Source organism: Leptonychotes weddellii, chromosome 2, assembly GCF_054177405.1.
Source record: "Leptonychotes weddellii isolate Sample4059 chromosome 2, ASM5417740v2, whole genome shotgun sequence".
NCBI lineage: Eukaryota > Metazoa > Chordata > Mammalia > Carnivora > Phocidae > Leptonychotes > Leptonychotes weddellii.
This window is the reverse complement of record NC_138370.1, coordinates 103672628-103699464: the sequence shown is the minus strand read 5'-3', so window position 1 is coordinate 103699464 and position 26837 is coordinate 103672628. Positions and strand designations below refer to the sequence as shown.

The following is a 26837-nucleotide window of genomic DNA, read 5'->3' as shown; positions in this document are numbered from 1 at the left end:
CTACATTATTTTGTTCTTCTTCAACAAAAAGGTCAGGGCGGGTTCTTAACAGAAACAGATCTTTCTTGAGAATGGATCATACAGCTTTCTAACTTTTGTTTTGAAAGTGTGTTTCGGAGTGGTTACAGAAAGGGCCTGATTAACTGGAGACTTGCTTTGGATGAAGAGGCTTTAATTGCCTGAGGGTTAAAGTTTGGAGCAAAGTCCACAAGGAATCAACTCTTCTTCTTTCTTTCCAGCTTGAAAGCCAGATTAGCAAAGATCACCTTCTGGAGATAAGTGCAAAACCGTATTAAATAGGTCCTGCTATGCTCTCGAGTGTGCAAAAGACTACCTAGGGACGTCCAGGGAGGTTTTCAGGATATTTCTAATAGAATTAAGCAACAACATGACCGTTCACTGCTCATTCCTGGTTTTGATTGGTGGAATTTGATGAAGAGTAAAGAAAAATGAGTTACACAAGTACCCCCCGCTTTGGGAAACTAGTGTTGGGTGTCTACGTGGCAGCGAGCTGTTGTAGAGGCCGCGCGCACCCTGAGCAGCCAGAGGGGCCCCAGCAAGCTCCTACCCGGGACCACACTCAGCGCCCCAGCATCAAGCCACTGCAGCTTTGAACTGTATCCTGGGAGCATCGGGCCTTTATCTCCACTGATCTTGTGCATCCATTAGCACGATTGTATCCTAAGGTATGAGAAAAGCCTAAGAAAGGTTATTTTGGGGGGAGGGGGTTGGGAATGCTTAAAAATTTCTCCATGTAAATTAATAATTGCTTCTTCACTTTACACCATTTCCACTTACGGACATTTTCGTAAGAATGCTCTACTTGCAGATACCGAGGGAAACCTGTAACACCCCCACCCCCCCACCACACCCCCCGCAAGGATACTCTTCTCTAAGAAATAAGATTGAAATGGCACTGGGGTAGAATGGTCTCCCAACAAGTCAGTGAGGTCGGGAGAGAGAGATTTTTCAGACCAGAACTTCAACCAGGAAAGACCTTGGGTAGATTAGGGGTCTCTTTGATGTTCCTAGCAATTAAGACATGGTGATAGCTCAGCCACCATCTCCATGTGTGCCAAGTAACTTAACACTTTTCCTTAGCCACATCTAATGTCAGCCAATGATCCTTTTATATACCTTTATCCGTGAAGCCTCATGGGCAAACAAGTGTCAGTGGATCAGTATAGATCCATCTGCTTCACCATGAAAACTACTCCAAAAGTATACTTTTTTACCTGGTTACAAGGAACACACACATTTCACTGCTGCACTGTGCTGAGGAGTACTCATTACAAAAGTGGTTAGAGCAAGTCAACTGATCAAAATATCCCAAACACTAGCTTGTTTCGTCCTAAATTATACCAAGTCTCAGAAGAGCCTCCAAGTTTATATTTTGTGCATAAGCAAACTGGATTTTACCCTCTCTTCTAATTAATTTTCTAAAACAGACCACCTTTGGACTTGTTACTTTATTTGGCATATCCTGGATAGTATAAAGATAGTAATGTATGTGAATAGTTGTCACATTCACTTACCAGAAATAAAGTGAGGTGTGGCCATGAATTCACAGCGGAGCACTCACATTGCCTCACTTCCTGCTCCTTGCTCTGCTCTAACTGTGGAGTTCTCAGCACACAGTGTCACCACTGATGTTGACCATGCTTGTTGTTATGCTGGTTCCAAGAGCATTTTGACTTCTCAGCCCTAACAGCTAGGCATCTCCATGAAAAAGACTAGATACCTATTTCAAAAATGCTTGATAATAGAATATGATGTCTATTTAAAAGACAGGACCTGTAGATGAAAAAAACTAAAACTAAAACATAAACTAAGAAAATTCATTTTTGATAGTATAGAGGTTCCTCAAAAAGTTAAAAATAGAAATACTCTATGATCCAGCAACTGTACTGTCAGGGATTTACTCAAAGGATACAAAAATACTGATTTGAAGGGATACAGGCACCCCAGTGTTTATAGCAGTATTATCTACAATAGCCAAATTATGGAAAGAGCCCAAATGTCCATCAACTGATGAATGGATAAAGAAGAGGTGGTACACACACACACACACCACAAGGAATATTACTCAGCCATAATAAAGAAGGAACTCTTGCCATTTGCATTGACATGTATGGAGCTAGGGTGTATAATGCTAACCAAAATAAATCAGTCAGAGAAAGACAAATACCGTATGATTTCACTTATATGTGGAATTTAAGAAACACAACAAATGATCATGGGGGAAAAAAAAGAAAGAGGAAAACCATGAGAAAAACTCTTAACTATAGAGAACAAACTGATGGTTACCAGAGGGGAGGTAGGTGGGAGAATGGGTTAAATAAGTGAGGATTTAAGGAGGGCACTTGTTATAATGAGCACTGGGTGTGTTAGGTAAGTGTTGAATCACTAAATTGTACACCTGAAACTAATATTACACTGTATGTTAATGAACTTGAATTTAAATAAAAACTAAAAAAGAAAGAAAGAAAAAATAAAATCATTTTTTTAAGAGAGAGTTTTAGAGAGAGAAAGCATGCACAAGCCAGGGGAGGGGCAGAGGGAGAGAGAGAGAGAGAGGATCTTAAGCAGACACCCCATTGAGCATAGAGCCAAACTCAGGGCTCAATCTCACAACCCTGAGATCATGACCAGAGCTGAAATCAAGAGTTGGATGCTCAACCAACTGAACCACCCAGGTGCCTGAAGAAAATAATTTTTAAATGGCTTAGGCAAAAAAAAAAAAAAAAAAGGAAAAATAAGAGTAATATGGTGGGTCAGTTTTGTTAACAGATCAGAAGGTATTTTTAAAGTAAAATAATTCAGTAAGATGATGGTGACTGCCATAAGAGATAGATCATTTTCATAAAATAAGAAGTATATGTATATACATAGCTACATTTATATACTTAGATATATTTGCAGATATGTATATGTGTAAGAGGGATTAGATAGAGGCAAATTGAACATATAGTACATGTGATGAGTAGAATGTATTACGTAATAAGTGGTTTTTGACAAGTTGTTTATCATTACAAAAATAAAGTTAGGTCCCTATTTTGCTTCAAATACCAAAATAAAATTTTTCTATGTTAAAAAATTAAATGTGCCCAACAAAAGCAAGATTCTAGAAGAGAACATAGGTGATTATTTGCATATAGCTGGGTTGCTGAGGACATTTTATGCATGACATAAAAAGCAGAGCATTGATCTGTTCCCTTAAGGTCAGGAACACGAACGGGATGCCCATTCTCACCACTGTTGTTCAACATAGTACTAGAAGTCCTAGCTTCAGCAATCAGACAGCAAAAAGAAATAAAAGGCATCCGAATCAGCAAAGAAGAAGTCAAACTCTCACTCTTCACAGATGACATGATACTTTATGTGGAAAACCTAAAAGACTCCACCCCAAAATTGCTAGAACTCATACAGCAATTCAACAACGTGGCAGGACACAAAATCAACACACAGAAATCAGTTGCATTTCTATACACTAATAATTTAACTGTAGAAAGAGAATTTAAGGAATTGATCCCGTTTACAATTGCACCAAAAACCATAAGATACCAAGGAATAAACCTACCAAAGAGATATAGGATCTGTACTCTAAAAACTACAGAATGCTTATGAAAGAAATTGAGGAAGACACAAAGAGATGGAAAAATATTCTGTGCTCATGGATTGGAAGAATGAACATTGTTAAAATGTCTATCCTGCCCAGAGCAATCTATACATTCAATGCAATCCTTACCAAAATACTATCAACATTTTTCACAGAGCTGGAACAAACAATCCTAAAATTTGTATGGAATCAGAAAAGACCCCAAATCACCAGAGGAATGTTGAAAAAGAAAACCAAAGCTGGGGGCATCACAATAACTGACTTCAAGCTATATTACAAAGCTGTGATCATCAAGACAGTATGGTACTGGCACAAAAATAGACACAGAGAGAGCCCAGAAATGTACCTCCAATTCTGTGGTCAACTAATCTTCAACGAAACAGGAAAGAATATCCAATGGAAAAAAGGACAGTCTCTTCAATAAATGGTGCTGGGAAAATTGGACAGCCACATGCAGAAGAATGAAACTGCACCATTCTCTTATACCATACACAAAGATAAACTCAAAATGGATGAAAGACTTAAATGTGAGACAGGAATCCATCAAAATCCTGGAGGAAAAAAACAGTCAGCAACCTCTTCGACCTCAGCCACAGCAACTTCTTGCTAGACACATCTCCAAAGGCAAGGGAAACAAAAGCAAAAATGAACTATTGGGACTTCATCAAGATAAAAAGCTGCACAGCAAAGGAAATAGTCAACAAAACTAAAAGGCAACCTACGGAATGGGAGAAGATATTTGCAAATGACATACCAGATAAAGGGCTGGTATCCAAGATCTATAAAGAACTTATCAAACTCAACACCGAAAAAACAAATAATCCAGTCAAGAAATAGGGAAAAGACATGAAGAGACACTTCTCCAAAGAAGACATACAAACGGCCAATAGACACATGAAAAAATGCTTCACATCACTTGCCATAAGGGAAATACAAATCAAAACCACAATGAGATACCACCTTACACCAGTTAGAATGGCTAAACTTAACAACACAGGGAACAACAGATGTTGGCGAGGATGCGGAGAAAGGGGAACCCTCCTACACGTTGGTGGGAATGCAAGCTAGTACAGTCACTCGGGAAAACAGTATGGAGCGTCCTCAAGAAGTTAAAAATAGAGCTATCCTATGACCCAGCAATTGCACTACTAGGTATTTACCCCAAAGATACAGATGTAGTGAAAAGAAGGGGCTCCTGCACCCCAATGTTCATAATAGCATTGTCCACAATAGCCAAACTGTGGAAGGAGCCGAGATGTCCTCAGGGGAAGGGAGGAAAAACTGAATGGAAGAAATCAGAGAGGCACAAAAACCATGAGAGACTCTTGACTCTGGGAAACAAACTGAGGATTGCAGAAAGGGAGGTGCATTGGGGGATAGGGTAATTGGGTGATGGACATTAAGAAGGGCACATGATGTGATAAGCAATGGGTGTTATATGCAACTAATGAATCATCAAAAACTAATGATGTACTATGTGTTGGATAATTGAATTTAAAAAAATTAAATTTTTTTTGGCTCAACAACACACCCTACAATGAAAAGGCAAATAAAAAACTTGTAAAAAAGAATACAAAGTAAAGATTTGATATCCTTAATACGTAAAGCCCTCTTGCTAATCAACAATAAGCCAATGACTCTGTAACTGAAAGATAGACGAAAGAACATCACAAAAGAAAAAATAAAAGGCCAACAAAATGGAAAAATATATTCATGTTACTAGAAGTCAAAGAAATGGATTTTCAAGAACTGAGATAATACTTTTTGCCTATCAAAGATAATTGGTTATATTTTCTGGCAATACCCAGTTTTGATGAATGCTCAAAGAAAGTTACTGTCTTATTTCTGGGGTATGATCTTTCTGGGGTGTGACTTGGCAATATACATCAAAACTCTTAAAAAAGCACTCTCTTTGAACTTGTAATTATATGTTTAAGAACTTATTTTAAAAATGAAGATGTTCATTAAAGTTCATGATATTACAAACATTTTCAATAACATTAATTATTGGGAAATAAGATGGGATATTATTCTTCCACAAAATAGTATTAGAAACTTTTTTTTAGACATGGATGTACGTTCATGGTATTCTGTTGCAGATGAGAGAGAGAGAAAATGTCAGCAGTGGCTTATCTCTTGATAGTGAATTACAGATAGTTTTTATCTTATATTTGTGTTTTTAAAAGATTTTCTAGAGTGAATGTATATATTTCTATCTTTAAACAAATAACACCTTTATTTTACTTGATACATTTTGTTTAATTTAATTTTATATAAACAATTTGTATTCCAACCTACTGGAATGCTTGAATATTTTTTAAAGATTTTTATTTATTTATTGAGAGAGAGAGAGAGAGCATGAGCAGGGGGGAAGGCCAGAGGGGGAGGGAGAAGCAGAGTCCCTGCTGAGCAGGGAGCCTGATGTGGGACTTGATCCCAGGACCCTGAGATCATGACCTGAGCAGAAGGCAGATGCTTAACCAACTGAGCCACCCAGGCGCCCCTGGAATGCTTGAATTTTTAGGAAATGTGTGATTTAAGAGCACTTTAATGAAAGAAAACAGGTGAAGAGAACTAAACCACCCTAACCTGAGAGATGAAAAGATGTTTTTGCTTTTATTTTTACACAATATGTCTTCTGTATTCCTTGTCTAATCTGAAAGATAAACTCTTGTGAGGTTCTGCAAGAGCCATCTCAGAATTCTTTCCAAGAGCATATCAAGGCTGGTCACTGCCATCTTTGACACTGAAGAAATTGTATAATGAAGGCTCCAACACCAATGAGTTTATGTTAACTCCTGTGGTGCTGAGAAAATTTATTCAACTGGCACCATTATTAAGCCCCCAAACTAAACTTCCTTCTAATACTTGCCTTCTTTCTCTCTGCCAGCTTGTCACTGAATAAAATCATCTAAAATGGAAGGAATGTCCAAAAGTGATCTCATGAACTGGCAAAGAACATGAGTCCTGGGTTTAAATTCTGACTCCCTCCTTTAATCATATGTGTCTTGACTGAGTTACTTTTTATGCTTTGGTTTTACCAGGGAAAAAATGGGGATAATCACTACGGCAACTGTGAATGTTTTTCAGAGAATTAGGTGAGAGTTCAGAAAGTCTCCTAAAAGTATATATTGAAACAAACAAGCAAACAATTAAACTAACCTTAAACTTCTAGAATGTTTAGGCTAAAAGAAATTAGTTCAGTGATATATTTTCAGGTTGTTAGAATTTTACATAAACCATCTCATTCTAGAGTGATTAACCAATTTCCTACGAAATGGTGCAAATCCCAAAATATTGTTGCAATCAGATTAAATAGATTTCTAACTCCTATTTTCAGGGATTCATTCCATGCTCCACTTTAAGGTATTTTAAATATCAAGTGTTTTCTTCGATGGAGATAGAAACTAACAGCTTATTTTTATTACTTGCTTATCTGAAATGGGAATCATGGAATCTTCTGAAGGTATTGGGATCAGAGCTGAAGACAGACAGATATCTAGGGCCCATGATACTGGAGATATAAAGTCTCTTAACTGACTGAGCCACCCAGGTGCCCAGATAGGGATCAATCTCTTAAGGCTTTTGATACGTAAAGACATGAATAAAAGCACAATAGTTCAGAGATGAGATATACAAAAAGTTACTTTAATACAGATTCTTACCTAGTATTATCATTTGTCAGGAATCCCCTTGCCAAATGACTAATGAGCCTTCATATCAACAGTTGAAATGATTGGAAGCCATTACTCTGTGAGGCAGCCCATTCTTCTGTTCAACCATTCTTCTTTTTAAAAAATTTAATCACCTTTTCTTTATCCTCACCTGCTTTAAGAAGCTCTGGAAATCACTGTCATAAATCAATTTTTTTATGTACAAAACTGAGTGGAAGACCATTTTTTCCGTTAATTATGTAGATCATATTAATAAGGAAATGAGATTTTTCTAAGAACTTTTTGCGAATAAAATGGAATATAATTCATTTGATTATATCTAATGAATCGTAGGTACGATGACATCCATAATGTTCTGGAACATGTAAATGAACTCAGAAATAAACAGGCAAGTATAAAATTCTTCGATAGTTTACTTAACTTTACATTTAGCTCAGCTGTTGCCATACACCACATGACCAGGATTTCTGCTCAGATATCTCATTTTTGGGTGCCAGAAATAATGGTATCTTAGGGAAATATTCTTTTCTTGTGTCAAAAGACACCTATAGCGTGCAGTATGTACCAGGGATTTTTCACAGGTATGTTCATACAAAGGTGTGACATGTAAGTGAATTGCATCTAAATGCCTTCATTTGTCATTTTATAAATGATCCATCTAGCTTTACTAATTTACCTATTTAGACTTTACTCCTTTTTTTCCTCACCCATTTTAGTTTTTGTTCTTAGTTTTACATATCCTTTTTTGTATTGTTCATCTTGGTGGCCAGTTAGTAATACTCAAAGGGATCTTTCACAGGACCAGATCTGAACCAGTTTAAAAGCATGATGAAGTGATGATTTACTTCTCTTTTCTAAACTTCCAGACAAATGGAGGTTAAAGTTAATTATCTAAAAACTGTGGGCTCCCCCCTCCTCTTTTTCCAAATAAAGAAAGCCAACTGTAGGCACAGCTTTTGGGTATTCATAGAAACCTATAAACTTAAAAGTTAGAAACTGAGTGTCTGTACTGAATCATTCCTCTTAATAAACCACTTTCTAAACATAACTTAGTTAAAGAGTTACCTTACTAATGACTTCTGGACTATACCTCAGGGATTTAAGAACCTGTTGCTTGCTCTTCATATTTCATTCCTAATCTTCTTTGGTCATTCCCTTCCAGGATTCTGACATTTAACAGAGTATATGCTCTTTAGAAGAGACTTTACCTAGATGTATTCTAGTTTGGTTTTCCCCTGGATGCTCTATCTCAGATCAACATTCTGCTAACCTGGGGAGAGATTTTCCAGATTATGATGTTCTACATCTTCCTATCCTGACTCTTGTCAAAACTGGCTGAGATCAGTAGCCAAGACTTTTACTGCTTACTGGATGCCCAACTTTTTGGATTAGGTGGTTCATGTGGCTTGTTCCGGCCAGAGATGATATATGCAGAATAACATGTGTTACTTCCAGGACAATGCATAAAAGAGAAAGTATGAATCTTCTATGCTTTATATTTCCCTTCCTTGGCAACCTTTGAGACCATGGATTCCTATGGTGCAGTCTGGATCTCTGAGTGACTGTATGGAGCAGAGCCCTCTACCTCCAAACCATAGATCTGCTCTGAATTTGTTTCAGCAACACACAAACATTTACTGTATTAAGCCACTGAGATTATTTCAAGTTGGTTACCAAAGCCTATTGTGACCAGTGAAGGATCCTATTTATCACCTTCTCTTGAGAATCTTGATCTGATAGAATTAAGATCAAACTAGTCATACTTTGCAGACATCATCAGCCTCCCGTACTAGATAGTAAACTCCTCAATGGCAGAGCATTTGGCTTGGTCATCTATCCCCATAGTTTAGCAGAGTTCCTGACACAAAATAATTAAATTTTATGTCAATTATGTTGATCCCTCAGCTCTGATCTTAAACTTTTAGGAAGGTCTTATATTGAATCCTAGTTTCTCTCCTGCATTTACCTCTCCATTTTTCCTTCAGCAGTAAAATGCAATGGAAGTTTTATTGCTCCAGTTGAAGGCTCATTATTAGTCTAGGAGGTAGGTGGGGAGAAAGGAGGTCCAGACAGTTCTTTAGAGATTAGGTAGATTTCCTCATTTTACTGAGAGAAGTTAGTATGTCAAGAATACATTGGCTTTGGGGGCAAATAACCTTAGCTCAACCATTTTCTCTATGTGACTCAGGGCAAGTTAATAAAACCCGCTAATCCTTAATGGAGAAAAATGGTGAAAAAAATAATTTTCTTGAGGAGCTATTGAAATAATACATGATGTCATATATATAAATTACCTGAAGCAGTTGACACTCCTCCCATTCCAGTTCTGTTAGAATGGAAGTAACTAGAAGCTCTAGAATGGAAATAACTTTTTCTTTGAGTCTTAGTTTACTCATCCATAAAATGACAGTGACAGTTCTTATTTCTGAAACTATCAAGCTGAAAGCTTTGTTTCAAAAATTAAAGATGATTTGAATAAAATGATTCTAATACTCATTAGTTTCTATATAAAAATAAGATACTGTCTTTTCAGTTTTCGGAAAATTAAGAATATGTTTCATAAAGCATTGCAAATAGTTTTAGGAAAAGGGTGTTAATAATTAAGAACATGGCCATTATTAAATGCCTTGCCTTGCCAGAATGTAAATAATTTTAGCAAAATATAAGTGGTCTTTGTACCAAACTTCTCAAAATAAATCATTTCCATTTCATCACCAAATAGAATTGTTTAAAAATGTTTTCAACTTCATTAAACTAGAATTGACTTAGTATTTTCTCATCCTGTACAGCTAAACATAAAAATATCTTGGATTAACAACAAAGCTGGGACCCAATTCAATCCATCCTTCCAAATCCAGACTTTGGTCAGAGGAAATGACATAGTAATGGCTTTTACAAGCAGCTGAGTGCTGCATCTGAGCACATTTCCAACCATAGAATTCAAATTTCCTGCTTTAGGAGGTTTTAGATTCTGATATCCTGTACTGGTTTGACTCTACAGCATTGGCAGTTTTGCCCACAATTATCCATGAATCTTAATATCAAAATTACTCTATGGGGCTTTTCAAAAATATATGTTTAAGGGGTGCCTGGGTGGCCCGTTCAGTTGAGCATCCCACTCTTGGTTTCAGCTCCGGTCATGATCTCATGGTCCTGGGATTGAGCCCCATATTGGGCTCCGTGTGCTCAGCTCAGGGTCTGCTTGAGATTCTCTCTCTGCCTCTTCCACTCGTGCTCTTTCTCTCTTTAAAAATAAAATAAAATAAAACCCCATATATATTTAAGCCTGACCCGTAAAATTTCTATTTAGGAAGTCCAGGTAGGGGCCAGGCATACATATGATAAAAAATACATATATTGGTGATTCTGATGGCTATCCTCAGTTAATAATTATTAATTTAGATCATTATTAAAAAAGATTTTTTTTTAAATGTGTGTTTGCTACTATTTAAAAGGAAGCAGCTGAATTTTCTGATCCTCACTCTTGGCATTCATTCCAAAGTCTTACTTTAAGATTCTGTAAGTGTTTCTAATTGACTCCTGTCAAGCCTTCTCAACATCAGTATAATGAAGTTTTAAAAAGCAGCAACAATATTTCAGAAGCTCACTTCTACCAAATGTTTACTCCTTTGATTTAAAATATAAATTCCATTTATATTGTCAAACTCACAGCTAATTAAACTTGGCTTGATCTTTTCAAGTGGCAATGACTCTAGCCTATGGGAAGATATATTTATTTATTTATTTATTTATTTATTTATTTTATTTATTTTTTAAATATTTTATTTATTTATTTGAGACAGAGAGAATGAGAGACAGAGAGCATGAGAGGGAGGAGGGTCAGAGGGAGAAGCAGACTCCCTGCCGAGCAGGGAGCCCAATGCGGGACTCGATCCCGGGACTCCAGGATCATGACCTGAGCCGAAGGCAGTCGCTTAAGCAACTGAGCCACCCAGGCGCCCCCTATGGGAAGATATAATTAGTTTTTATGATTTTGAGTCCTTAAATCCCAAACATTCCAAACTGCCTTGAATAATCCTTCATGAATCCCAGCCTGAATCTCATTATATTTGCATCTTGATTTATAGAACAAGAATAAAATACCTCCAAATTTTGAGGTTATGGTTATATTCCAAGTGGTTTCAGATTTTTTCCTTTCTATTTGGCCAAAGTGTATTTTGTGAACACTCAAATTTGAGACATGGTGACCAAGGTGTAATTCCATTAGAATGTCATTCTGTCTCATCTGTTTAATTATATACCATGTTTTATTTCATGCTGTCCCAAGTAGAATTCTCCTCCTTGAAAAAAGCAAAACATGCTGATCCATAAGACAAGTGTTTCAGATATTTAGCAATAGTTATGTTCTATTTAAATTAATAAATTAGCATTTGTGTTTTCTATACAGCCAGTGTCTTTTGGATATGACTAGCTTAATTTCATTCTCCAAATCTGACAAATTTGAATTTCTGGGTCTAGGAAACCAAAAACCAGATGCTGATCCATTGTGACCCAACCAAGTCATGCCTCTGTGAAGCCCTGCCTGTCACTGGAAAATATCTCTATTTTTATTGTTGTTGCTTCTGTCACACAAAAAAATAAAGAAATAAAATCTAAATTTCATTATCCACTGTATTTTATAGAACATATTGCTTTCTTTTTTTTTTTCATTTTCTTCAAATAACTTTTTAAGCTTCAAGAATGGCTCACTAAGCCTTGAATTTAATTGAAATTTGATTTAATGAAATTAAATGAAAAAGTTCACATTTTTCTTTAAAATTTCTTTCTTGTTTTTACAAACTCTGATGGTAGTTATTTTGTTTCTTTAAGTACCATTCCATTAAAACTCTGATTTTTAAAAATCATTTATTTCTTAAGAAAGATGGTTTTTGTTTTGTACTCTTGTTAATATCTAAAACACTTTTGGTGGAACTTCACTGCACGTTGTGGAGAAGCATAAAGAATAAACACAACATTCTCACAATATCATAGCCCAATGTAAGGGATAACCATCGCTTGCATTACAATCAAGTGCTTCATCCAGAAATTTTTCTTTGCAGTCTTCTTCTGCACTCCAAAATAAGAAGATCCTAGAAATTTCATAACTAATACTTGTCTTGAAGTGAGTAGCTCTGAATTTCCAAAACTGATTTGATTTTTTAAAATAATTTATGTCAAAAAATAAATAAAATAATTTATGCCAAATTTCACAGCAGGCTAGGCACAATTGATCTTAATGGCTACTTTGTCTCACTTGCTGTCCTGATGGTCTGCTTTCCCTTGAGTGTAATTTTTGGAAGACATTTATAGTTTATTGAGAAATCAAGAAAAGGGGAAAGTTGTGAGTGATTTAGAAAGGTAGCTCACAATCATTGAAAATAGCAAGATTTATCCACACCAATTGCTTATCCCAATTCCCAATGTTAACTTCTGAAAAATATCTTAATTCAGTATTTTAAAATGTTTAAATGGATTACAAGACCAAAAATATAGCAGAAAAAAACAAAAACAAGAAAGAAGTTTTAGATGTGGAAAGACAAAAAAAGAGCAAATACAATGCTTATATATTAGAGTTAGCTCTTGGCTTTAACCCAATTTGGTGTTGACCCAAGTAATAGCCATCAAGAGTCCTGGTTTGTCAACCTGAGCTTGGAAATTCTGTAGCACAATGCTTCTCTAAGTGTGGTGGTGCACTGTAAGCATAAAAATCACCAGGAGTGCTTGTTAAAAAAGAAAGAGCATACATTTTGTCTGGACTAGATAGTCAAAATCTCTAAAGTTAAGACCCTAAAAATTGTATTATTGAGAGGCTCACATATATAATTCTTTTGCATGCTAAAGTTTTGGAAACACAGCTGTATTTTTGTGTGTGTGTTCATTTTTGTTTATTTGTTTTCTCCAGGGTTTACTAAGTGTTCCCATATCAGACATTCTGGATCAGCTCCAAAATAAGGGAGTCCATCAATACTCAGGGTGCAGCCTTGCCCTACGTATGTCCTCTATAGCTCATTAGTAAGTATAGGAATGTTGTTGAGGACTGAAGCAAAAGGGAATGCTTCCATTTACTTAAATGCTGACTTAGTGATTTTATGTGATAGAGAAAATAAAGCCCCATTCACTACAGACTCAAACATTTCACTAAGCTCAGACTTGCATTATAGTAAAATATGTGTTTGGGGAAATTTGTTCATAGGTAGACCTGAGGCTGAGATGAGTAGTTGTCTTACAGAAGGAAGTTATTTGCTTGATTATTACAATGATCTGAGACCCTTGAGGCGCAAGGACTATATTAGGAAGATATCATCGGAGATATGAGAACTCAAAGCCTACTGAAACTTTGTGTTTTCTATTTTTTAGACATGTGCTTATTATGGTGGCTGTCATTTTGTGCACAGAAGACAAACTTAACCTCCAAGGAAGAAATAGTAGAGCTTGTCCCTTTTGTTGATTTTCTTCATGAAGAAAATATGAAAAATAGAAGCATGTGCGACGTAAAACTTATATTCACTTTCACCTCGATGTTTCAGGAGACAAGAGATTTAGAAGATAAAATATGAGGCTCTGGGCTAATGGCCCTTTAAAAGACCATGCAGAGCCTCTATTCTGCAGGAGGCCAGATTTCCTTTCCCCCTACCATTCTCCCCTAGTCTTTATTCTGCAAGAAAAACAGACTGATGGATGAGACTTCCACCAGACACAGATCTGGGGGCAGAAGCAGATTTATCATAAAGCTAATGGAATTTGTGCTTCAGAGAGTTTTACTTGCATAAGTTAATTTCAAGGTCATCTGGGTGGGACCTACGAATGCTTTAATGTAGTTATATGTTTTTGCTGTAAAATTTGCAGATGGAAGATGTTTTAACTGTAATCAGTTTAGACTATTGTCTTTCTGTCCATTGTCTCCTTTCCTCCCCTTCTGGATATTATTGGAATGGATACTATGGGGATATAGATGATAGGGAGAATTTGAGTTGGGAATTTAGTTAAGATTTGGTGGTATATATTTTTTCTGGCTTACAGTCATTTCTATGTACCATGAAGTTATGGCGGTCTGTTCAGTGTACTAGTGGCTTTTAAGAATGTCTTTGCTGTCACTGCATTTATTGGTCTCATGTTGTGTATGAATGGGCAAGGCCTATTGTCTGACTATAATTTGAATGTGTTTATGGCTCTTTGCACTAAAACTCTGTGGATTGTGGAAGCCAAACAATGTTTGAAATGTATAGAGTTGGATGCCAGTTTGTGGATACTGCTTTTAATCATCAGATTATATATTCAAATGTGGTTCCCTTTGTTCTCTTCTGTAAGGAAAACACTTATTAGATACATGTATTCAAGTGTAAGTGCAAGGTAATTTTTTTTGATAGGAATCATGAGAAATAAAATTTATCAAGTTGCCTGTATTTACCAGATTAATATAACAAAAAGCAAGTATATGTATATGTGCAGTCCAAGATCCAAGTGTTGGTTGATTTGGTTCCCAGTGAGGACCCTCTTCCTGGCTTGCAGAGGTCCTCCTTCTCATTGTGTCCTCACATGATAGGGCAGAAAGAGTGAGCCCTCTGATGTATCTTTTTCTAAGGGCACTAATTTCATCATGAGGGCCCAACTTCATCACCTCATCTAAACCTAATTACCTTCCAAAAGCCCTATCTCCAAATACCATCACATTGGAGCTTAGGGCTTCCACATATGAATTTTGTGGGGACACAATTCAGTCTGTAATAGTTAATTAAAAATATAGAAACATAATTATAAATATTTAACTTTTAAAATGATCACTTAGAGTTGTGATGAGAATTATAAGAGAAATGTAAATTATGCAATGGAAATATACTGCAAATTAACTCAATTCTAGACTTCCAGGGAAGATGGCACAGAAGGAGGATCCTAGGCTCACCTTATCCCACGGATACACCTAGGTGTCACCCACATCAGTATAAATAACCCAGAAAATGACCTGAAGAATGGCAGGAAAAACTCTCTACAGGTAAATGTAGAGAAGCGGCTGAATCAAAGGGAATAGGAAGGGTAGAAACACAGTTGGGTCAGGAGCTAAATGGACCCTCAGGACTGTCTGCAAGAGGGAGGGACACTGGCATAGAAAGGGGAGAGGAACAGACCCCACACCAGGCACCCCAAGCATGAGGAACCCATTATGGGAAGATGAATCTCCATAATATTTGGCTTTGAATACCAGAAGGGCCTAACTTTGCAAGTTCTTACAATGAGTGGGGCTTAAAGCCTGAAACTTTAAAAATCAGCAGGCATGGATCTGGGAGAGCTGGGAGGTGAGAAGAAACTGAGTCCATGCCCTTAAAGGGACAGCATAACAAGCAGCCCTGCTGAGTTATAGCATGGAAACAGTAGTTTAAAAAATGCCTGGAGTATACAGGAAGATTTATTTACTAATCTCAGAGTGTGTGCTAGAGGAGCAGGAATCTTTAGGAGACTTCTCCAGAAACAAAGGAGTTGGTAGGCACTATTTCCCTCCCTCACCCCCAGGCTAGATACATGGACACTTGTGGGAACCAGTGCAGCAGAAATCAGTATAGCTCAAACACTCTCCATCTAGCTTGTTAATAGCACCCCTACCCCCATGCTCTTCTTCAGACAAGTCCTCTCCATCCTGGCCTCAGCAGAAGTTTTCCCAGGCAGCTGCAGGTCCCTTCCCACACCCTCTGCAGGAGTCCATCTAAGTGATACCACAAGTGTGACAGTATGTAAGTGCCCCCCATAGGGGTCAACACCACTCCAAAGTGACTCCTGCCTGGGGAGAGGGGAAAATAACTCCACACACCAGTTCGACTGGGGCCACAGCAGCGGGCTGGGGGGCAGATATCTAGTCTGACTTGCAGACCCCCCCTACCAAGGAAAGCTTCTCAGGGGACAACACAGGGAAAGCACCCTGCAGTTTGGTACTACTGCAGCTCTAGCAAATGCCTGGTCTGATTCAACTCAAGCCCAAGGCAGCCGCAGACTGGCCCACTAACAACACAGGGACAAAACCCTGCCCACAACAGGCAAGGAGAGTCATTGCAGATGACTGGCCTAAAGGCAAATGCAGCTCAGTCACAATAAGGTGCACACAACACACATAAGAGACACCTAGGAAATGCCAGGATCTGGTGAACAGGGGACACTACACTGCAGGACAGCACAGAACCTCCTCTTTCTAAGGCCACTACTTTCAAGAGCAGGAGATGTAGCTGACTTTCCTACACGTAGAAACAGACAAAGAACGGCAAAGTGAGGAGACAGAGGAATATGTCCCAAATGAAAGAACAGGACAAAATCAAAGCAAGAGAAAATAATGAAACAGAGATTAGTAATACACTTGATAGAGAATTCAAAGTAATGGTCATAAAGATATTCACTGAACTGGAGAAAAGAGTGGAGGACCTCACTGAGACCCTCAATGAAGAGACAGTAAACATAAGAAACAATCAGAGATGAAGATCTCAATAATGAAATTAAAAATAATCTAGAGGGAATAAATAGTAGACTACAGGAAGCAGGAGAACAGATCAGTCACCTGTAAGGATAGAGTAATGGAAAGCAATCAAGCTGAACAAGAGAGAGAAAAAAGAATAATTAAAAAATGAAAATAGACTTAGGGAACTCAGTGACACCATCAAGCGTAATAACATTCACATTATAGGGATCCCAGAGGGAGAAAAGGGAGAAGTGGGGACAGAAAAATTTATTTGAAGAAATGACAGCTGAAAACTTCTGTGAAGCTGAGGAAGGAAACAGATATCCAGATCCAGGAGGCACAGAGATCCCCTAACAAAATCAAACTGAGGAGGTCCACACCAAGACACATAGTAATTAAAATGATAAAAAGTAATGATAAAGAGAGAATTTTAAACACATCAAGAGAAAAGAAAACAGTGACATACAAGGGAAACCCCATAAGTTTATCATCTGATTTTTCAGCAGAAATTTTGCAGGCCGGAGGGAGTGGAATGATATATTCAAAGGGCTAAAGGAAAAAAAAGCAAAAACAACCTCCCCCTCAAAAAAAACCTACAACCAAGAATACTCTACCCAGCAAGGCTATCATTCAGAAGAAGGAGAGATGAAAAGTTTCTCTGACAAACAAAAATTTAAGGAATTTATGATCACTAGACCCAGACCTACAAGAAATATTAAAGACCATAAACAGGAGTAAGAAAAGTGAGAAGCCTACAAGCAATAAAACTTAAGTATATCTATAAAAACCAGTCAAGGGATTCATAAGATAAAAAGGATGTAAACTATGGTACCATATAGGCAGTGGGGAGGAGTAAAAAGTTAGTGCTTTCAGAATAGGTTCAAACTTAATTTATCATCAACTTCATATAGACTGCTATATGCTTAAGATGCTATATATAAATCTAACAATAACCACAAATCAAAAACTGGTCAGATATTCAAAAAATAAGAAAGGAATCCAAGTATATCATTAAAGCCAGCAAACAGTAAGAGAAGAGAGCAAGAGAAGAAAGGAACAGAGAAGAACTACAAAAACAATCACAAAACAAGTAACAAAATGGCAATAAGTCCATACCTATCAATAAATACTTTGAATGTTAATGGAATAAACACACCAATCAAAAGACATAGAGTGATAGAATGAATTAAAAAACAAGACCCATTTATAAGCTGCCTACAAGAAATTCATTTCAAATTTAAAGACACATGCAGATTGACCAGGAAGAGATGGAAAAGCATTTATTATGCAAATAAAAGTGAAAAGAAAGCAATATTTCTATCTAACAAAATAGACTTTAAAAGAAAGACAGTAGTAACAAGATACAAAGAAGGACCCTACAGAATAACAAAGGGGACAATCCAACAAGAGTACATAACAATTGTAAATATTTATGTAGCCAACATGGGAGCACCGAAATGCAAAAAGCAACTAATAACAAACATAAAGGAAGTAATTGATAGTAATACAATAACACTAGGGAACTTAAACACACCATGTACAATTAGGCCACAAAACAGGTCTCAACAAATTCACAAAGACTGAAGTCATACCATACATCTTTTCTAACCACAATGCTATGAAACTAGAAATCAACCACAAGAAAAAATCTGAAAAGAACACAAATACATAGTCACCAAAATGTCTCTGAAAAGTCAAATGAGATGAGAACTGATAAATATTATTTGGGTTTAGGACCATGGAAGTCACTCATGGCTATACTGGGGGCCAGCTGAATATAAAGTTAGGGTTAGTTTGAAAACCACATTTCAGGGTTAACAGGATGTAAAGAAGAGACTCAGTATACAGACAACCATTTCAAAAGTTTGTAAAGAGTTGAAGAGGCAGGAATCAATTTGAGAAGCTATAAGGCTGTATCAGCCATAAATACTGTGACTCATGTTCCTTTGTCACTGCCTGCCTCTCAGATCCTTGGCCTCAGTGGAGGCTAACCAACTCTGTTTGACCAACACAGGTTCCTCATCTGGGTTTGATCAGTCACTTGTCCTGGGAGCACTAGGCTCTTCCTCATGGCTTCTCTATGCAGCCAGGCTGACCAGTTGCACCACTGGATTTTCTGGCTTCTCCTATCACTTCTGAACTTGGATGAATTCTAACCACACTAATAGAGCCCAGTGTGGACTCTGGCATCCAAGAGTACCGGACTGCCAAGACTCAAAAGAACAGAGAAGTTAATCCCTAGAGGGCCACACATTGCCCAGTTGAAAATAAGAGCTAGAAGGGACTTAGGCAAATCAGTTCCCTCACTTTTCTTTATCCCCTGGACTATTAGGGACACGTTTTCTTCTTGTCACCTGTCCAGAGATAGTGCAAGTGTCAAGTGGTCATATCTGCTGAGCAATCTGCTATATATACACTTTAGAGCTTATAATGAAGGGGTGGCTATTCGCATCTCATTTTATGTTGCTTTATGTATTAACTTGCCTCACTAATTTTTCTTCTCAAATTATCAGTACTTGAATTTTTGTATCAGGCTTGAATCATCAGTACTTGAATTTTTGTATCAGGCTCTCAGGTTTATAATAAACCCAGGCTAATGAAGGTAAAGGGTCCAGGAGAGTTTTTTTGTTTTGTATTGTTTTGTTTTAGATGGGGGAAGACCTGAGCATATTTTATACTGGAGAGAGAAGAATCTTCTCAGGAAGAAAATGTTGAAGATGCAGAGAAAGGGAAAATCATCACTGGGGTGTAGTTTTCAAGTTAAGAGGCAGAATGGGCTCCATAGCATGGATGGAGGGGGAAACTAAGTTTTGTTGAGCTCTAACGATGTGTCAGGCTCTCTCCTCAATGATGGGATATATTATTATTATTATTATTATTATTATTATTATTATTATTATTATTCCTCACAACATCTCCTGAAGTAATTCTTATCATTGTCCTCATAGTTCAGATGAAGAAATTGAGGCTTACAACTCAGGAATTTTCCCAAGTCACACAGAATTTAAGTGGAAGAGACAGAATTGTATTTCAAGCATCTATTTCCAGAGCCACTATTCTCACTCAGTGTATTTTACTACTTATCTCTCATTGGAAGAAGATCATTTCCCCCATTGCGATTAGAAGAAAGGGAGAGGTTTGGCACAGATATGATGCTGTGGTGGAAAGGTGAGGGAGTTCCCGTCAGATTGCTCCAAATTTCCCAGTGGCCTGAGCCACAGTTAAGAGCAAGTGGAAAAAGGTATGTTGGGGATTTGACAAGAGTATGGAGAATTATAAATCATTTCATTTGTAGCCTAGGTAATTGCAATAACCTCCAACTTACTCATACTGCTTCTACGCTCATTGTTTCCAATCTGTTCTCAACACAGCCACAGACCTGTTCTGCTAAACTCAAGTCAGATCATACTACTCTGCTCAAGCCCACCCATGACTTCCCATCTGGCTCAGGGAAAGAGACAAATAATTCTTATTAAGACATGTAAGGCACTACACCATTCAATTCTATCTCTACCTGTCTCCTCCCTGAGATCTTCCTCTTCTCCCTCCCTTGTTCACTCAGCTCCAGCCTTCCATGAAAACACCGGTCATGATCCCAGTGCAGGACCTTTGCACCTACTGCTTCTTCTATCCAGGATTCTCTTTATTCAGAATCTGCATGGCTAGTATCTTTCAGGATTTGCTCAAAACTTGCCTCTCAGAATCTTTCTTGACTACACTAAGGTCTCAACTGCCCTGCTAACAGTTCTTATCCCCAGCCCTTCTTTGCTATTTTCTTCTTAGTACTTATAATTAATATAATTATAATTATATACTTAAAAATTTTTTGTCTTGTTTATTGTATGTCTTTCTCACTAAAATGTACAGGTCCTCAAGAGCAGAGCTTTTTACCTGCTTTTTCACTACTGCATCCCTAACAGCTAGCATCATGCCTGGCTCACAGATGCTTAATAAATATTTGTTGAATGATTGAATTGTTGTAGAGAGTGAGAGAATCAGGCACTTAGTAAAATGTACTAAGATATCTCTAGGCAATACAGGACACTAGGTGAATTTTAGATAGATTAGAATTAAAGACAAATTTTAGGGGCTTGGTAAAATTCAGATGGGAATTATTATTAGATATATGATCATTTTTTCAATTAAGTGTTTATTTATTTATTTATTTTTTTAATGTCTACAAGGTGCTGAAGTTCAAACCTTAAGTCGTCTGTCTGTTTTTTTCATCTAGGAAAAACTTGTATTTGTTGGCAGGTTTGTGAATTTGCAGCTCAGATGCTCTATCCAGTTAAGTGTTTCAATTTGAAGGGTCACAGACCAGGCTTGGAGTTCTGGTATGTTAGTTAGCACATTCCCATCTAATTTTCCACTCCCAAGAAATGGAAAAGATTGTGTCATTAAGTGATAAGAAGCTTCCTAATGGTGACAAACAAGTCTTCCAGGGCAGTATGCAGAGTTAGATCTAGCCGGAATGGAGAAGACAGGAGATAAGGAGTCATTATAATGAGAATTCAAAGAAGATACTGTGATCTTAATCTGATTAATGGCACTTCCTCACAAACAGCTGGTTTTTCAAATTTGCTGGGCACCAGAAGCCAAGAGGTGTTTGCTAAATGCCAACTCCTGAGTCCAACTCAGGGTCTAATGGATAAGCCCCTCTAAGGCTGTGCCCTAGAATCTTAATCTTTAGTGAACACCACAGCTGGTTTTATTGTAAGTTGTCCATAAACCAAACATGAACAAACATTGTCATAGAACATAGCCTATAATGATAATGATAATGATAATAATAATAATAATAAAACAAAATTAGCTTCTAAGTTATCAAGTTGGTGAAAGCGAGACACTAAAGCTCCTGCATTTTCCTACAGGAGGAAGTTCATGCTCACATTCAGAGTCTTTTTCCTTTTCCTTTAAACAAATGTATAATACTATTGCCTGATTATTCATTTTAAATTTCTATAATTGAATCAAAACAGCAATTAGAAGAAAGAAAGATGTTTGCTAGAGCCAGGGAAGCTGAAGTGTGATAATAAGAACTAACAGCTGAGAGTCTGTCCGGGAATTAGGGAAACAAAAGCTATTTCCAAAAGCACTTAAGAGCGTGGAAAGAATTGCAGCTTAGGACCTCCTTAGGTAGGGGTATGCAGATCTCAGTGGTTCCCGAGTATATCACTGCATTACAGACTAATAATGTCCCTGAGTTAATAATGAAAGATTCTGTTGTTTTTAGTATTCTCTGTTTAAGACTTCAAGGAGGTGTAATGAGTCTTACAAAAAGTTAAATGCACAAAAATAATATTAAATATAGATTAGAGTAAATCTCAGGTATTTGGAAAATTAACAGAAGCAGAAAAGCTGACTCCCCAGATAAATGAGATAAATATTTTCCACGTGGATAGTGGTGAAATAATGCCTTTAGTTTGGACCTAGGGCTGGCCTGGAATAGGAAGTGGTCTGATGGGTGGTGTCTTAGTTTGTATTCAAGGTGCCAGAAACTAGGGAAGATCGGTGCCTGAGAGAGCACAGGGCAGTGAGAGTCAGAGAGGAGAGACACGCCAGTGTGCACTAGAGCTTTGTAACTCCAAAGGCCATCCCCGGACCAGCAGCTGCAACATCACCCAGGAGCATGTTAGAAGTACAGACTCTCAGATCCCACTCCAGACCTCCTGAGTCAGAACCTGAAGTTTGACAAGATTCCTGGGTACCTTATGTTTGAAAAGTGTTATATTAGTGAACGGTGGGATTTCAATGTCAGAGGATGTAGTTGATGATGAAAATCTGAGAGTTCAGAGTTCACTATCACACGGAAACTGGGAACTCAAAAGCAAGTTCAAATTACATAAAAATGCAAAGAATAACTTAGGGGTATCCTTTTGGCTCTTAAAGAGAAGGCATGGGGGATCAAAATCGTAAGTGGGACAGATATCTTGCCCATATTTATGTTAAAAATCTTACAGCTTCGTCTCAAATTTTCTCTAAAGTGTTTTTACTGTAACATTACATAAATATTTAAAAATGCACACATATTTTAAAATGCACAAAATTTTAAAACTATTTTAATTAGGTAAAATTTATATGCACTAAAATCCATGATAACCTTTGATAAGTGTGTAACCCAGGCAATTACCCCTCTTGTCAGGATATACAACACACTCATCACCCCAAAATAATTTTCATCCACATAGGCAACTACTAATACACACACCCAAACCTTATGTACTTTTTTTGTGTCTGAATCCTTTCCCTTAACATAATTTTTTTTCAAAGTATTTTTTATTATGAAAAATTGTAAACATGAAGAAATATACAGAGAACACCCATGTACCTAACACATAGATTTTTTTATTATTGTTATGTTAATCACCATACATCATTAGTTTTTGATGTAGTGTTCCATGATTCATTGTTTGCATATAACACCCAGTGCTCCATGCAGAATGTGCCCTCTTTAATTGAGAGTTACATTGAGAGTTACTTACATTGTTGCACATATAAGTAGTTTGTTACTTTTTCCTAATAAATAGTATTCCTCATATGAATATACCACATTTGTTTATCCATTCTCCTATTGATGGACATTTTTTTTCTAGTTTTTTTGCTATTATGAATAAAGCACCTATAAAAATTATACAAGGCATTTGTGGGCAAGGTTTCATTTCTCTTGAGTAAATATCTTGGTGTGAAGTTGCTGTTAAGTTTCTAAGAAACTGCAAGTTGTACAAAGTGGTTGTACCATATTATGTCCTCACCAGCAATATATGAAAATTCTAATCACTTCACATCCCTGCCAGCAATTAGTGGTGTCATTAGTTTTTTTAATTTTAGCCATGTGACGTGGCTGTGGCTATGAAATGGTGTCTCACTGGGGTTTTAATGTGCACTTCCCTGTTGATAAATGATATTGAACACTTTTTGTGTGTGTCCTTTTTTCTCATCTATCTTCTTCTGTGAAGGATCTGTTGAGGTCTGTGGCAGATGTTTGCTTTTTTTCCCAAAAATAATAATAACAAAAATAACCACAACAGTATGGGAGCATAACATATGTTTATCATATAATGCCTTCATGACATTCCTGTCATCAGGTAGTGAGGTGTATGTCACTTCATCTTAGAAATGGGTGAAGCTTAGTGACTGCCTTGGCCTATAGAATATGGTGGAAGTGTCGCTATATGACTTCAGAGGCTGGCTTATGAAAGACTGTATGCTTAAATCTCCAAGGATATTCTCTCTTGAAAGCCAGCCATCATGCAGTTGGAAAACCCAAGTCACTTTTTGGAGAGGTCCATGTGGATAGGTACTGATAAACAACACCAACCTGCATCATGAGAGTGCACCATCTTGGAAATGGATCCTCTAGTGCCATTTGATTTCCATTACTAAGCAGAAAAGCGATAAGCTGTCTGCCCTGAGCTTTACCCAGGTTACAGATTCATGAGCAAAATATGTGGTTGTTGTACTGAGCCACTTAGCTGAGGGATGGTTTGTTATGCAGAATTAAAACAAATTTTAGTTGCTACACAACACAAATTAAAACATTTGACATAGGTTTGGGATTGAATGGTGAAAGAAAAGCAAAGGATATTAGTAAAATCCTGAGGACCTCAAGCAGAAGCTTAAGAGAAGCTAGAAGCCTGTCAGTAATCGTTTCAAGTAATGTGCAGAAAACATTATTGGAACCTAAAGAAAAGGGAATCTTTGTAATGTGTTGGTGAGATGTGTGGCAATACTAGCATCTAAAGTAACGTGGAAAATAGGAAATTTGCCAAATTTACCGAATGAGCTCCATGATCAGTTTATCAGGGGTCAACAAACGTTTTCTTAGAGGGTCAGATAGTAAATATTTTAGGCTTTCAGGATACATGGTCTCCGTCACAACTACTGAACTATGCCATTGTTGTGTGAAAACAGCCATAGAAAATACACAAATAAATGTGCATGACTGTGTTACAATAAAACTTTATTTACAAGAATAGATGCCGTTTCGTCAGGCACGGTCTGCTGACCCCTCCTCACACAGCTCAAGAGATGGCCAGGTAGAATACTGAAAGATTCACCTTATGTATTCTTGTTGCCTGTGATAAAATACGAGAGGAGAGAAAGGAGTTAAAGAATGAACGGCTAAATATAAAGGAGCCAGAACTTCTGGATTTCAAAATAAAACTGTTCCTCATTCTCAGCCTCTCCAATGGCAAAAGATCCTCACAGTAAGAAAAAATTTTCAGAGCAAAGATCAAACCGCAGGCAGTACTTTAAGATCCATTGCTAAGATCTCAGGAAGATTTAAAGAGATGCTTCACAGAATCTTTTAAATAGGGGAAAACAACAACAACAAAAACGTATGAAGCCATGAACCCTGGAGAATCATTTTCAGGGAGCAGTTACTTGGCCCTAATCAAGAAAGTGGCAACACAGATCTGGCTAGATTTCCAAACTGCTGTTGACCAGCCATTGCCATGCATCTCACATCTTTCTTCCCTTTGAATGTCTTAGCATTTATTCTATTATTCTTTGCCTCTTCCACCAATATATGTGGGATATGTGGGAGGCAGATAATTTGTATCTTTTGTTCACAGATCTTTGTATTGAAAGAAATCATATGTAAGAAGTTAAAACAAATTTGCTTTATCTTCACCAGTATCTCATTTAGATGACAAGATCCTGGACTTGCAATTGAGCTCAATGAGGCAATGCAGGAGATATTTGAAGGTTTTTTTGAAGATGGTGAGTTATTTTAGTTGTGAAAGGGATATAAGTAATTTTTGGATAGAGTGTGGGCTGTGGTAGTTTTAAAAGGTAGTCCCCAAATTCTTTGACACTTCTTTCATTAAGTGACAGTTTCTATAGCCCCTTCCATTGAATCTAAGCTCTGTGACTGTTAGACCAATCTACTACGGCAGCCTCATAAGAAGGGGCCTTACCAAGAGATGAAGAGTCCTCACAGCCTGTGCAGAACTTCTCATCTTGTGTGGGAAGATCTTTCCCTGTTTCAGACTCAACGTGTACTCCTTTGTTCTGCTTAATTTTGTCATACAGCACCTGGCTAATCCCACTGCTGTATCTGTCCACTATGGGGAGGAGACAGGGCCCTTCTGATGCAACACAAAAAGGGTGTAGGCAGGCTAATCATCCTACATTGGCTGTAGGAGGGACCCACTAGCAATGGGTTACAGATACACATAACTGAAGCAAGCTCTGTCTCTTCTCTGTTTGAGTGCTTGATTGTGTTGTGTTTTTCTTGGCAACTCTGATACCAAGATGCAGTGGGCAGAAGTGTTCAGACTTCTACTCCTGACAATAGACAACAGATGCCATTTGGTCCACAGTGCCAACTTTTGAGCCTAGACCTTAATAACCTACAGCTTCCACTTTCTCTTGGGATGTGTATTCTTGGAACCCAACCACTCTGCTATGAGGAAGCCAAGCAGACACATGAACAGGACATGTGCAATGTGTTATGAACAATAGCCCCTGATTAGGTACCTAATCTCCATCTAGGCACATTTAAATGAACAATGCTTTAGATGATTCCAACCTCCAGGCAAGGAGTTACCCTCCATCTTCATGCCATCTGAGCTATTGCTGCATAAAGCAGATATATGCTATCCCCTCTGAGCCTTGCTCAAATTGAAGATTTGTGAGCCAATAAATTATAGTCTTCGTTTTAAGTCATTAAGTTTGGTATGGCTCATTGTTCAGTGATAGACAACTGGAATAGTTCTTTGCTCATTTTTAATTGTATTGCTTTTTTTTTTTTTTTTAACAAATGAGTTTGTAAGCAACCTTCATAGTCAGGATATAAGGCTTTGTCAGCTATATGTATTGAAAATATTTTTTTCTCAGTCTGTGACTTCCCTCTTCCTTTTTTAAATGGTTAGTCTGGTCAGCAGATACTTTTAATTTTGCTGTGGTACAATTTGTTATTTCTTTCTTTTATGGTTAATGCTTTCTTTGTCATCTTGAAATAGCTTGAAGTAGCTACTCCGAGTTTATGAAGTGTTCTTTTTTCCCCCCCAAGAAGCTTAATGATTTTAGCTTTTACATTTAAGGTCTAAGATCTATCTGAATTACGTGTGTGGAGGCAGGAGGATGAGGAAAATGTTTACAT

At 37.4% G+C, this 26837-nt stretch overlaps 1 long non-coding RNA gene across 1 annotated transcript; it reads left to right on the top strand.

The window, feature by feature from the left end:
• Positions 1 to 72: 72 nt before the first annotated feature.
• Positions 73 to 14940, top strand: LOC145720157 (uncharacterized). The gene is made up of 3 exons (XR_014142931.1): positions 73 to 686; positions 13196 to 13305; positions 13651 to 14940. It is a non-coding gene; the product is annotated as an uncharacterized LOC145720157 (long non-coding RNA).
• The last annotated feature ends 11897 nt before the right edge of the window (positions 14941 to 26837 follow it).